General features: G+C 28.0%; 1 protein-coding gene and 1 long non-coding RNA gene across 7 annotated transcripts in view; both read right to left on the reverse strand.

Moving 5' to 3' along the window:
- Nucleotides 1-149, reverse strand: part of LOC102676714 — a 55,371-nt gene extending 55,222 nt beyond the window's left edge. Inside the window, exon 1 of the mRNA XM_006610260.2 lies at nt 1-149. The gene's annotated coding sequence lies outside the window, so the exon portion shown is untranslated.
- A 52-nt stretch (nt 150-201) lies between these two features.
- The window catches only part of LOC116184872, an 18,773-nt gene continuing 7,926 nt past the window's right edge, over nt 202-11,048 (reverse strand). Inside the window, exons 1-4 of one of the 6 annotated variants that reach the window (XR_004149525.1) lie at nt 3,873-4,510; nt 3,023-3,335; nt 2,692-2,845; nt 709-1,441 (exon numbers count right to left, since the gene is read on the reverse strand). This is a non-coding gene — a long non-coding RNA (uncharacterized LOC116184872). Of the gene's footprint in view, nt 285-708; nt 1,442-1,773; nt 1,838-2,691; nt 2,846-3,022; nt 3,336-3,872; nt 4,511-11,048 lie in introns of those variants that run through there. The other 5 variants (XR_004149526.1, XR_004149524.1, XR_004149527.1 and 2 more) reach the window with 5 other exon arrangements.

Raw genomic sequence — 11,048 nt, forward strand, 5'->3', positions numbered from 1 at the left:
GAGCCAACATCGCTGCCCGCCAATTCATCGTTTATGAGTCCACCGCGAGTCACGCTGCCAGGCCACGCGAACAGTCGCATCTTCTTGGCACGCGAGCCACCCTCCACGTCTCCGCCACGTACGCCTTCTTCCTTCTATCCTCCGTGGCGATTCTCGGGTGGAGGACTTCCTTTCTTCCTTCCTTCCTTCTCCACAATGTGGGTGGATGGAGGGATTATGGGGAGGGGTGGTGTCGCACCAGGGAAGGTCGACACACTCTCATGGAACGGCTTGGGATTCTTGGCCTGCAACAGAGAGTTTTTTTTGGTTAGTTTGAGTCGTTGGAGAATTGTAGTGAGCCAGGTGTGAGGAGTTGGATGGAAGATGCTTGGTCTTGGATGGTTGAAGTTTTGGAAAAAATTTTGGGAATTTTGGGAAAGTTTTGATAGTTTTGTCAAGTTGTTGTTTCTGAAGGTGTTTTTGTTAAAGCTTGGTTGGTGAATTTTGTGCAATAAATGGAATTTTTTCTGAAAATTTTTTTTGAGCAGTGAAACTCTTGGCTAGTTGGTTGATATAAGTTAGGGGGATATATGAAGGATCGAGTGAGCGTTATGTATAGGGTTTTTCGCCGATGATTTATGACTCTTGGTATGGTTATGAATAACATAATGCATTGAGGATAATATAATCTTTTGGAATTGTGGATGATGTTGTTGAGTATTGATATTATTGAAATATTATTGTAATGTGAAGGGGTGAAAATGAAAATTAGAATAATAGAGGATTAAGGATGTCGCATGTGAATGACAATAATGTAATATGGTTGGTAATATATAAAGGTTTGATTATTAGATACTATATTTTCCTCTTACCAATGAACAATGTCAACTATTTAGAGTAGGCTATTACTGGCTTGACTACCTCACTTCTTAGTCATACCATGTCCCTATATAACATTCTAAATCCTGATACACAGCTAATCGCAAGGTCCAACATTGGTACTATACTTGCTCCAGTGTTATTCATCGCAGCATTCTATCTAGAGATTTTCGGTATTTAGAGAGAAAATAATACAAAGCTTAGAAGAAATTAACATTTGATATTATCTGTGCCATTCTAACAACACATTTCCGGCCTTTATACGATTATATTTTCAATTGTAAGATAGATCCCTTCAAGAATAAATGGATATTTTCGTTGACGATTTTCAGCCTGGAATCCAATTCCGTATTTATTTAAATAATCGTCGTGCTATGGTTCATGAATTATTAACGAGATTTGTTTTAACTTGGTTAAGGCTCACTGTTTGTTCAGTGAAACGAGGAGGCATTCTGTTTACAATGTAAACGACTTATTCAATGTGTCTGAATAAAAGCAGAAATGTCTTCTTCTTATTTGTCTTCTTATTTCTATGATTCGAGGGAGGTGTCGTCATGTAAATTGTCTCTAGCTAGATTTAAATCTAATTTCAACAAAAAAAAAGAGAGAGAAAGAGAGAGAAGTTGAATACATTTGAATTTCATTTAATCATTTGTTCTACTCCAATATAAATTTATATTTTTATTTTCTCTCTGCAATAAATATATCTTTAATTTTTCTCAGAACTCCATTCATTTGACTTTTCAACTTAAAATTTTTTAAGATTAGAGATTGTTAAAAATTACCTAAATTACATAAAAGGTTGTAAATTTATTTTTCTATTATATATTAAGATATATATTATTGTAGTCTGATCTATAATATAACAAACACAGAGAATTCTCTACTTCATTTCTAATGAAAAATGCTCATTACTTGTTTTACCAGTAGTTCTTCAATTTCAAAAGATTAATAACATTCATTTGGATTAAGGAAATTCCTTAAACCAGAAATAAAAAGCTTATCTTGCGCGGTGGTGAAAAAGTTGAACGTATTAAATTGCAGTGGATTTCCCCGACGGAGAATTAAGTAATTGAACCAATCCTAGAGCAAGCGTGAAAGCGTTGATTATACCTTTTTTTTTATAAGACGTTCTCGGCCAAGAATTATGCAAATTGCGATATGCTACTTCACGTAATTAACACATACCATCGCCAACACATTTCTTTTTCTCGAAATAAATTATAGTTTTCAGATGATGAAACTTGTAAAAGCTTCTCACTCATAGATTAGACTTGTTCGATTCGTTAGAATTGATCAGCTTTTCGAACTTTCAAACTTTCTACTGCGAAAATGATTCAAAAATTATCATAAAGTAATTTTGAAAAATATAAATAAATCAAATATAAAGATTATGAAAGTATTGACAATGTTAGATTTTTTCTAGAAATATGTCATTATCGCAACATAATATTTTTTATAAATAAAATTTTTTAATTTGAAGCAAAAGATCTCAAGATTAAAATATTTTGACAGTATTGAGCATTTGACAAATAAATTTTAAATATAAATAAAAAGGAGTATTCCTGAGAATATTTTTTTAATATTTTAAACGTTCATTTTTGTTGAATTTACTTATCTAATCCCAGTCAAGGTTATTAACCTCTGATCTCTTTTAAATCCATCTTAGACGTCTCCCTCTTCGAGGATAATAAATTCTTTAGTGAAGAGCATCACGATTTTGCTTCTGCTTTGATACGAATAGACGTAACCAGGTCAGCTATCGAGAGTTTCGCGATTTTTCCACCTAGTCTGTACAAAGAAATGCTCTCAGACTCGATAAACTAGCGATACCTTGAGTTTGCCTTCTTTTGTCGTCGTTCTTCCCACGACCAATCTTTCCTCCTACTATGATAAAGACTCTCCTTCCCAAGAATTCATCTTGTTTCCTCTTAATTACTGCTTCTATCATTTCAGAATTGCTTCCTTCACAATTTCCCTCTATTTCCTAGAATTTAACAAGATTTATTTAAATTCCACTCTTAATATTTGGATTTTTTTACATATTTTTGAAGAGATTCTTTTCTTTTATGATATAAAAAAATTTCTTTTTAACGATATAACATATTTTTTTCATTAGATATTATTCAAGCAATGAGAAGAAAATTTGTAAAATAATAATAACCATTTTTATTGGATCTATCCGGTTTTTTATTAATATTTGGCCTTATTTCAAAGATCACTTGAACGATTGAATGCAATTTATTAACTAAATAATGTAATACGCGGCCAAAAAGCTGTACTGAATGCAGTCGATATAGTCCAAAATGTTGGAAAATCAAGTTACAATATCGAATTAAAAAGCTTCCAGTCGCCGTCCATTCAGGAACCAAATAATTGGAGTACTCTTTCAATTATTTCGTGCTTTTTTCCTCTTCGTTGAAGAACCTTGGCATCGAGAAATTCTCGATTGTTTTCTTTTGATAGCAATATCTCGACTATAAATAATTTAAAATATATTCTCATCAAAAGTTTAGAAATGCATCAAAATAAGCAGAAAAGTTCAATATTAAATAAAGAAATTTCTAATATATTTTCTACGTTTTAAATTACACATAGTAAATTATAATATATTTTTAAAATTTCAAAAATTCTATAATTGAATATAGATAGATAGATAATCGAATTTTTCTTTACTGTTTATAAAAGTTTCGAATTTTATTGGTAAAAAAAATTGGTAATTTGTAATAAAGTATTAACAGGAATACAAAATAATATTTGAAACTTGTTAATCGAATTGAATAAAAATTAATTGCATTTCTTTTTATCTTTTTATGATATTATGCAATACAAAATATTGGATTATAAAATCTATAAATTACTCACAAAATCATAATCATGTTGTAGAAACATAACCTCAACGTAACTATCAGTTGAAATAATAGAAATGTTAACCATGAAAACTTGAATGATGTATAAATGCACAATGAATAGTCAATTTCTCGCGATTCATCATGATGAATATTCAAACTTACCTCTACTTTTACTTTGATTAAATTTTTCGAACAAACATATAGAACTTTCTAACGTTATTTATTACATGCCACATGCCACAAGATTTCACATGAACAATAAATAATAAAATTCTAAATAACTCATTGAACTTACTAAAAATTTAACTTTGAACCAAATTGCACAAATTAAAAAATTCATTTTAAATTTCGAAACAAGTTTCTGTCTGTTTAATTCAAATGAAACGAAAAAGAAAAAAGATCGATCAACAATTCTTGATTAAATCGTCACACTGTTATTGTAAAATTGACAGGAAAAAAATAGATGTATAAAATTTATATTTTTTTTCCTATCAGAAAGATTTAAACAAAGAATTTTTATCACAATATGGTACCTAATAATTTTGATTTCAATTATCGATAACATGTATAATCTGCATTAAAAACCAGTAATGGTTACCGAAGACAGTAAATATCGATGAAACTTTTATTACACGAGTTATATAGTAGGATTGCATTACAAATTATATTCGCGGAGAAAAATTTGATTTTTCGTTGGTTTCTCTGTGAAATAGAATGGATTTAAATATAGCATCATTTTAATTATTATTTTTTTTTTTAATATCTAGTCATTGTTTGATTTTTTATTTAAACTTAATCTAATTTAATTATTAATTGTTTTTGTAATACAATGCTTTATGTTTTATAATATATTCATATTCAATTCGTATTAAAAATTTCAATATAATAATAAAATTTTTTATTTCAATAAAAACTTTTTGTTGATTAAGTATGTACATCTATGTTATATCTATGTTAATATGAATAAAATTATATTTTGAATTACGAAAGTATGCCATTAAAGAATCGATACAAATGTGATTTGAGATGATACGTGTAATGCTTTAAACTTTATTTAAATAATTAAATTATCTGCCAAAACTATTTATTCTTTGTTTCTTTCACAAGACAAGAAGAAGAATATACCGCGAAAAAAACTGACGCATTGATCCGTTTATCGTAATTTGTTCTAGATCGATATTTTAAAACGAAAAGATTTGTAATTATTTGAATTTTCCTGTTCATTGTGTAAAGATATTTCTACAGTGATTTTTATAGTTTTCAGCGGAGAATTCAATTGAAAATGTGGTAAGTTTATTTTCATATTTTCTTTGATAATATAACAATGTATGCATTTGACACGAGCATGTTATTTTATGTATATAAATTTTCTACATTTTTTCTGTGGAGACTAAAATCTTTCATAATTAAAATATGAATTCTTTTGGGATGTTAATTGTTAACGTTAATTATTTTTTTCTTTTTATATGAGTGATGAAATGTTAGTGAAATAATATGACAAATATAACCTCAATAATTTTCTTTGATTTTTTGTGACAATTCAAAACTTGATGTATTAAATATAAAATATTCAATTATTTTAATAATATAATATGATAATATATATTTTAATATGATAAAGAATTTTACAATGTAGAATAAGAAAAATTAATGAATAAATGAATAGAAATAAATATGATAGAATAGTAATAAAATATTATTTCATAAAGAAAAAGATGAATTAAGATGACAATAGAACAAATGATGCACAATAAGAAAAATTAATGAGTACATGAATAAATAAATGTAGGGAAGTATGAAGAGTAATTTTGAAATATTATTGCATAAAGGAAGAGATGAATTAATAATAGAACAAATAAATATGATTGACAAGGTATAATTATCGAATAAGATATAATTATGTAAAACTGATTTGCAATATGTAATTCTGTTATAATTGAAGTAAAATTAAAATTATAAAACATGATTGAAATTAGGTTTCCAAATTCCAACGGAAACTGACAAGTAGAAATGTACAAGTATAATTTGATTAACAGAATATCATTAGAATATTTTGATCAGAATAGATTAATAGAACATGCTAAATGGAATTTGATATGCATCAGTGACTATTTACATTATAGAAATTAATCATTGAAATTTAATCAATAACAATTAATTAAAATTTGACTAATGATCTGTTTTGTAACCACCTGATTAATGGAAGGAATGTGATTAATAAATTTTCCATAGTTTCTTGCAGCCATAAGAATTTTTAGATAAAATGAATGATAAGAACATAATGAAGTAAAATATAGGCAACCTAGATCAATTCAGAATTTGAAATATTAATTTTCTCATACAGTTATCGATATAATTTATATAGATAATTAATATATATGAAATAAATGAAAATAAAAAAAAAACTTAGAGAAACTTAGAGAATTGTATTTAATTCAATAATAGAATTCTATAATAATTAATTCTATAATATTGTAAATTAAAATATTTCTGCTCATATGACAATACGATAAAATTATTATTATATATATATAAAATTCTTATTTGTTAAAATGAAGTTTCAAATTGGAATCAATATTCTTATTTTAAATATTCAATTAACATATATCATTATTAAATTGTAATATATAAAAGATATAAAAAATTTTAATAAATTTTAATAAAAATCTTAATAAAAGAAATTGAAAATAAGAAAGTGATATTTATTAAATAAAAGAATAACTGAAATGTTTAAGACAGAAATAAGATGGAAGTAGACAGAAGGGTAAACCGAGGTTAGTGGGGATCAAAGTTAATTTTACACGTGCAGTCGGCCCTGTAATGGCGACCTTCGTCGCGCCGTTGCTGCGTGTAATGCCAACCTTTCTGTGCCAAAAGCGACACGAAGGATGAGATTCCTTCATCTTCATAGGCCATGCATACTCATTGTTTAAGATCTTACGTTTGCTCCATAAAAAAACTGTTCTTTTTAAATTATATCCTATCGAATAGTTTTATGATTACACAGAAACATTTTGATGCCTCAAATTTTTATGTTGGCAATAATTCAAGTTTATTTTTTACCATCTTACATTATGAAAAAAGAAATTTTATTTTTTTGAAATTAAAAAAATAAAAAGAAAAATAATCAATAAAATATTTCTAATTTTACGAATATTCTTATTTAAAATCTTGATAAATCAAAGTGAAATAAAATTTTAATTTTGAAAGAATTGAAAAAGAATCGAAAAAATGTAATATATAATATTTGTCAATATTTTTATTTTAATACAAAAATAAAGATTTTTAAAAACCTTCGAATAAAATATTCAAAAAACTTCAGCGCCGTTGAAACAAAACTACGAACAAAAACAAGAATTTTATTTAAATATACGATATTAAAGTTATAATATTTTTATTTTTTTATGGCCTGAAACTTATAACACTTAAATGTATATGAAATAGAATTTATGGATCGAGCGTTATAAGAGCAGTTGAATTATTAATTTCCAATAAATTATCATTGAAATCTCTATAAAGAAAAAACACAGCAAAAGATATAGCAAAAGGTTCATCGGTCAATAAATGATCACGTCAAAGTTTCATAGTTTGTATAACGTCGGGCCAAAGGGAGTGGAAAATTTAATCGATCGATCAAATAGACACGGAACAGTGACAATTCCGTTTCGAAGATATAAACCGAAAAGACAGAGAAACATGCGAATATAATTCTTTTCTCTCTGAAGGAGTATTATTTTCTTTTTTTTTTTTTTTTTTTTTTTTTTGCTATTTTTACGCTTCTCCAAGAGATATGTATCGTCGCATAAAGAGGGTGCGAAACTATTATAAATAATGATCGTCGAAATCGATAAACAGGCAGATCGATTGGCGAATTTACGATTGTAGATCGTTTGTAGAGCAGAACTGTGAAAATATATATTGTTTGTTTTAAAAGAATTAAAAAAAAAAAAAAAAAAGAATTCGAAGGAGAACAAATTTATTGCCTTTAAAAATTTCGATGGCGCTCGTGATACACCCTTGATCCCATCTCTGATTCGAAGTCGAACCCGGTGCCAAAAACTTGTCGAGGAAATCACCGACTGTTGGTTCTTCTAAATAATCGTTGGCTAAGAAAAGCTTCAGCTATTCGATACCTTGAGAGTGATCTCAAAATTACATCAAACTCATTCATACCAATTTTTTAGATAATTAATAAGAAAAAGAATTGAAAGATTCAACGAATTCTATTAATATTACAGTTAATTGTTAAAACACATGTATATTGAAAATGTAAAATGTTATATATATATATATATATATATTGCTGCTAGAATTTATTAGAAACAAAGTGAAAATGTACTACTCTATATATATAGTTTTACTAACACTTACTATATATATAGTACACATTTTATCAAAGTGTATCTGCCTCGGTGAAACATTCTGCAAAAGCTAGTAGATCAAAGGAACAGTCCATGAAATAAGAGAGACACGAAAAAAAGTGAAGAAAAGAAAAGAGAGTCACGTATGGTAATAACTTGGGATTGAAAAAAGTTTATAGAGCAAAGGCATGGCTCAATGTTTGCAATTTCAAGTCGACAAATTTCATGCTTTATTAAGTTCGTCAAGCATCGCCTCAAAGTAGGCGATTTAGTTGGAAAACGGAGAGAAAATTTCGCACTACTATATATATATATAAAGAGAGAGAGAGAGTTTGTTAAAGTATGTGCTGGTAACTTTTCCGGTCGAGGGAACTGGAAGGCCTAACTTTAAGCCTCGTTTGTTGCTTTACAATGCTAATTCGGCCAATTTGCAAGTGGAATTGTTGCAAATCGGCCATTTCTCTCGCCCAGGGAAATTTCTCTAATTCTTCATAGAGGGATCCCCTTGTGGTTTTCTTTGCCTGTGCCTGCGCTTTTCCAAAGATTCGATTTCGGAAGGAAGTGGAACAAAGATTGAAACGTCGTAAAGAAGTCCCCCTTTTCTAGTCCTTTCTTTCTTTTCGTTCAGAAGACTGAAACGAATTTTAGAATTGATCGAACGGGCAAAATTGTTCTTTGAAAGCTTTTTCGTTCGCCCTTCAGAAAATCGAATCGAAGCGCAATTCCCAATTTTTAGTAAATTTTTGCTAAAATTAACGATAAAATCCTTAATATCCTCAATATTTGATAAAAATATCAATTTAATGAAAATGTATATACATTTTTTTTTTCAGTATTTTCTTATTCTTAAACGAATGCAAATACAAAAAAATGAAATTTAGATTTTTTTAAATAAAACCATAATTAACTGCATATTTTTATTTATTTTTATTTTATTTTTATTTTTATTTTATATTAAGCATAATTTCCAAAAGTTTTAATTTAATTCTTTCGAGCTATCGTGCGTCTTATTTCGCGTCTTGTATCGATATTTTAACCCTGAAAAATGTCACATTATTCGCGGAGATCGCAATTAAACACCCGCCAATAATTTACATATATTTATAATTTATAATAATTTTATCAATCGGTTCGACGAGCGCGAGATGCGAGCGTTATTTGGTGCGAATGCCAAAATGACTCGAATTTGGAACAGATTCAGGGCGAGTGGATCAGGGAAAGGTCGGCAAGTTGCGTTCATCCGACGCGTAATAATCGTTTCGGCTTATTCACCTCGCCGTTTTAATTTCGATCGATGTATTTAGATTTCGCTTTCGCACGCGTGCACTTTTCCATTGTTTGCACGTTGTTTCCAGATTTATAGGCGTTACATACATCTTCCGCCGAGATATCGTTGGAATAAAAATCGAATCGAAATTTATAATTCCGCGTTGCAAAATTCCTTGTTTATTTTAACGAATGGCGAATATATTTTTCGGATAGCGTAAACTTCACGTCGAGCGTGAAAATCTTAAATCTTAAAACACAATAAAACAGAAATTTATCGCGAATATATCTCGTATTTCATTCATCATTTCGATCTCGTTTCGAGGTATTTCGTTTCGTAAGAAATTAAAATTACGAAATTATATATTATTATGCGCGGATTTTGTTTCAGCTGAATGTAATATTAATAATATTCTTTTTCCTTTTTTCTTTTTCGATTCAATTATATTTTCATTATTGCTAATTAAAATACAATAATAAAAATAGATCTTTCTTCACGAGAGTGAAAAACTTTATAATGTAATATAATTCGGTCCTCTTCGAATTCTATGATATAATTAATGTATTTTTTTCTCACATCTGAGAGAATTTGTATATTTTTCGTGCAATTTAATATCGTTGGAGGATATATGGATTACGATCGATACCGGTTCTCACCTAATTTCAACGGGAATAATAATAATAAAATAAAAAATGTATTTTTTTTTTTTTTTGTATTTCTTTCTTCATATAAAGAATAATATTTTTTAAACTGCGAAATTCGAAGAACTTTTTTCTTCTTCTTCTTCTTCTTCTTACGTTATTAACATTTTACAGCTTTTTAATTGAAAACGTATTTCGCTGGGTTCAAATTAACGATGAATTATCTCTGTGTTGCACGCATTATTCCTTCGAATCTGATCGATAACATCTATAAATGGCTTTAAAAAAAATGATATATGAATCGAGAAACATTAACAGAACAAAAGTTTATAGAAATTGGGATGCTTTCTGCTGGATTATAAATGTTCATTTCGAAACTCTATAAGCAACGACACGCGAAATATAACGAAGATCGAATGAAATCCTTTCAATGTTGCGTGATTAGTCGCAATTAAAGGAATAATTATGATTGTATCAAGTGATCTCACTTGAACAATAATTTCGAATCAGGAGTTAGTTCTTAATTTATTTAGGCTGTCGAGATTTATCAGGAGAAATCTTAGATAAAGAAAAAAGAAGAAAAAAAAAGGAAAAGTTTTTCGAATTCGCAGTTTGAAAAATATTATTCTCTATATGTCAAAAGAAATACAAAAAAAAAGAAATACAAATCACGTTTTATATAATATTTTACGAAAAATTACGCCCTCGAACATTACAAAATCTTGGGTAAAAAAGAAAAAGTTCTTCGAATTTTCACTTTGAAAAATATTATTCTTTATATGTAAAAAGCAAATCATATCTTATAATATCTATTTTATAAAAAAATAAAGACCTCAAATATTAAATTATCAAAATCTTGGATAAAAAAGAAAAAGTTCTTCGAATTCTCAGTTTAAAAAATATTATTCTCTATATGCAAGATACAAAAAGCAAATCATATCTTATATAATATCTATTTTATAAAAAAATAAACATCTCAAATATTACAAAATCTTGCGTAAAAAAGAAAAAATTCTTCGAATTTTCACTTTAAAAAATATTATTCTCTATATGCAAGATACAAAAAGCA

This window comes from Apis dorsata, unplaced genomic scaffold (assembly GCF_000469605.1).
Source record: "Apis dorsata unplaced genomic scaffold, Apis dorsata 1.3 scaffold_73, whole genome shotgun sequence".
NCBI lineage: Eukaryota > Metazoa > Arthropoda > Insecta > Hymenoptera > Apidae > Apis > Apis dorsata.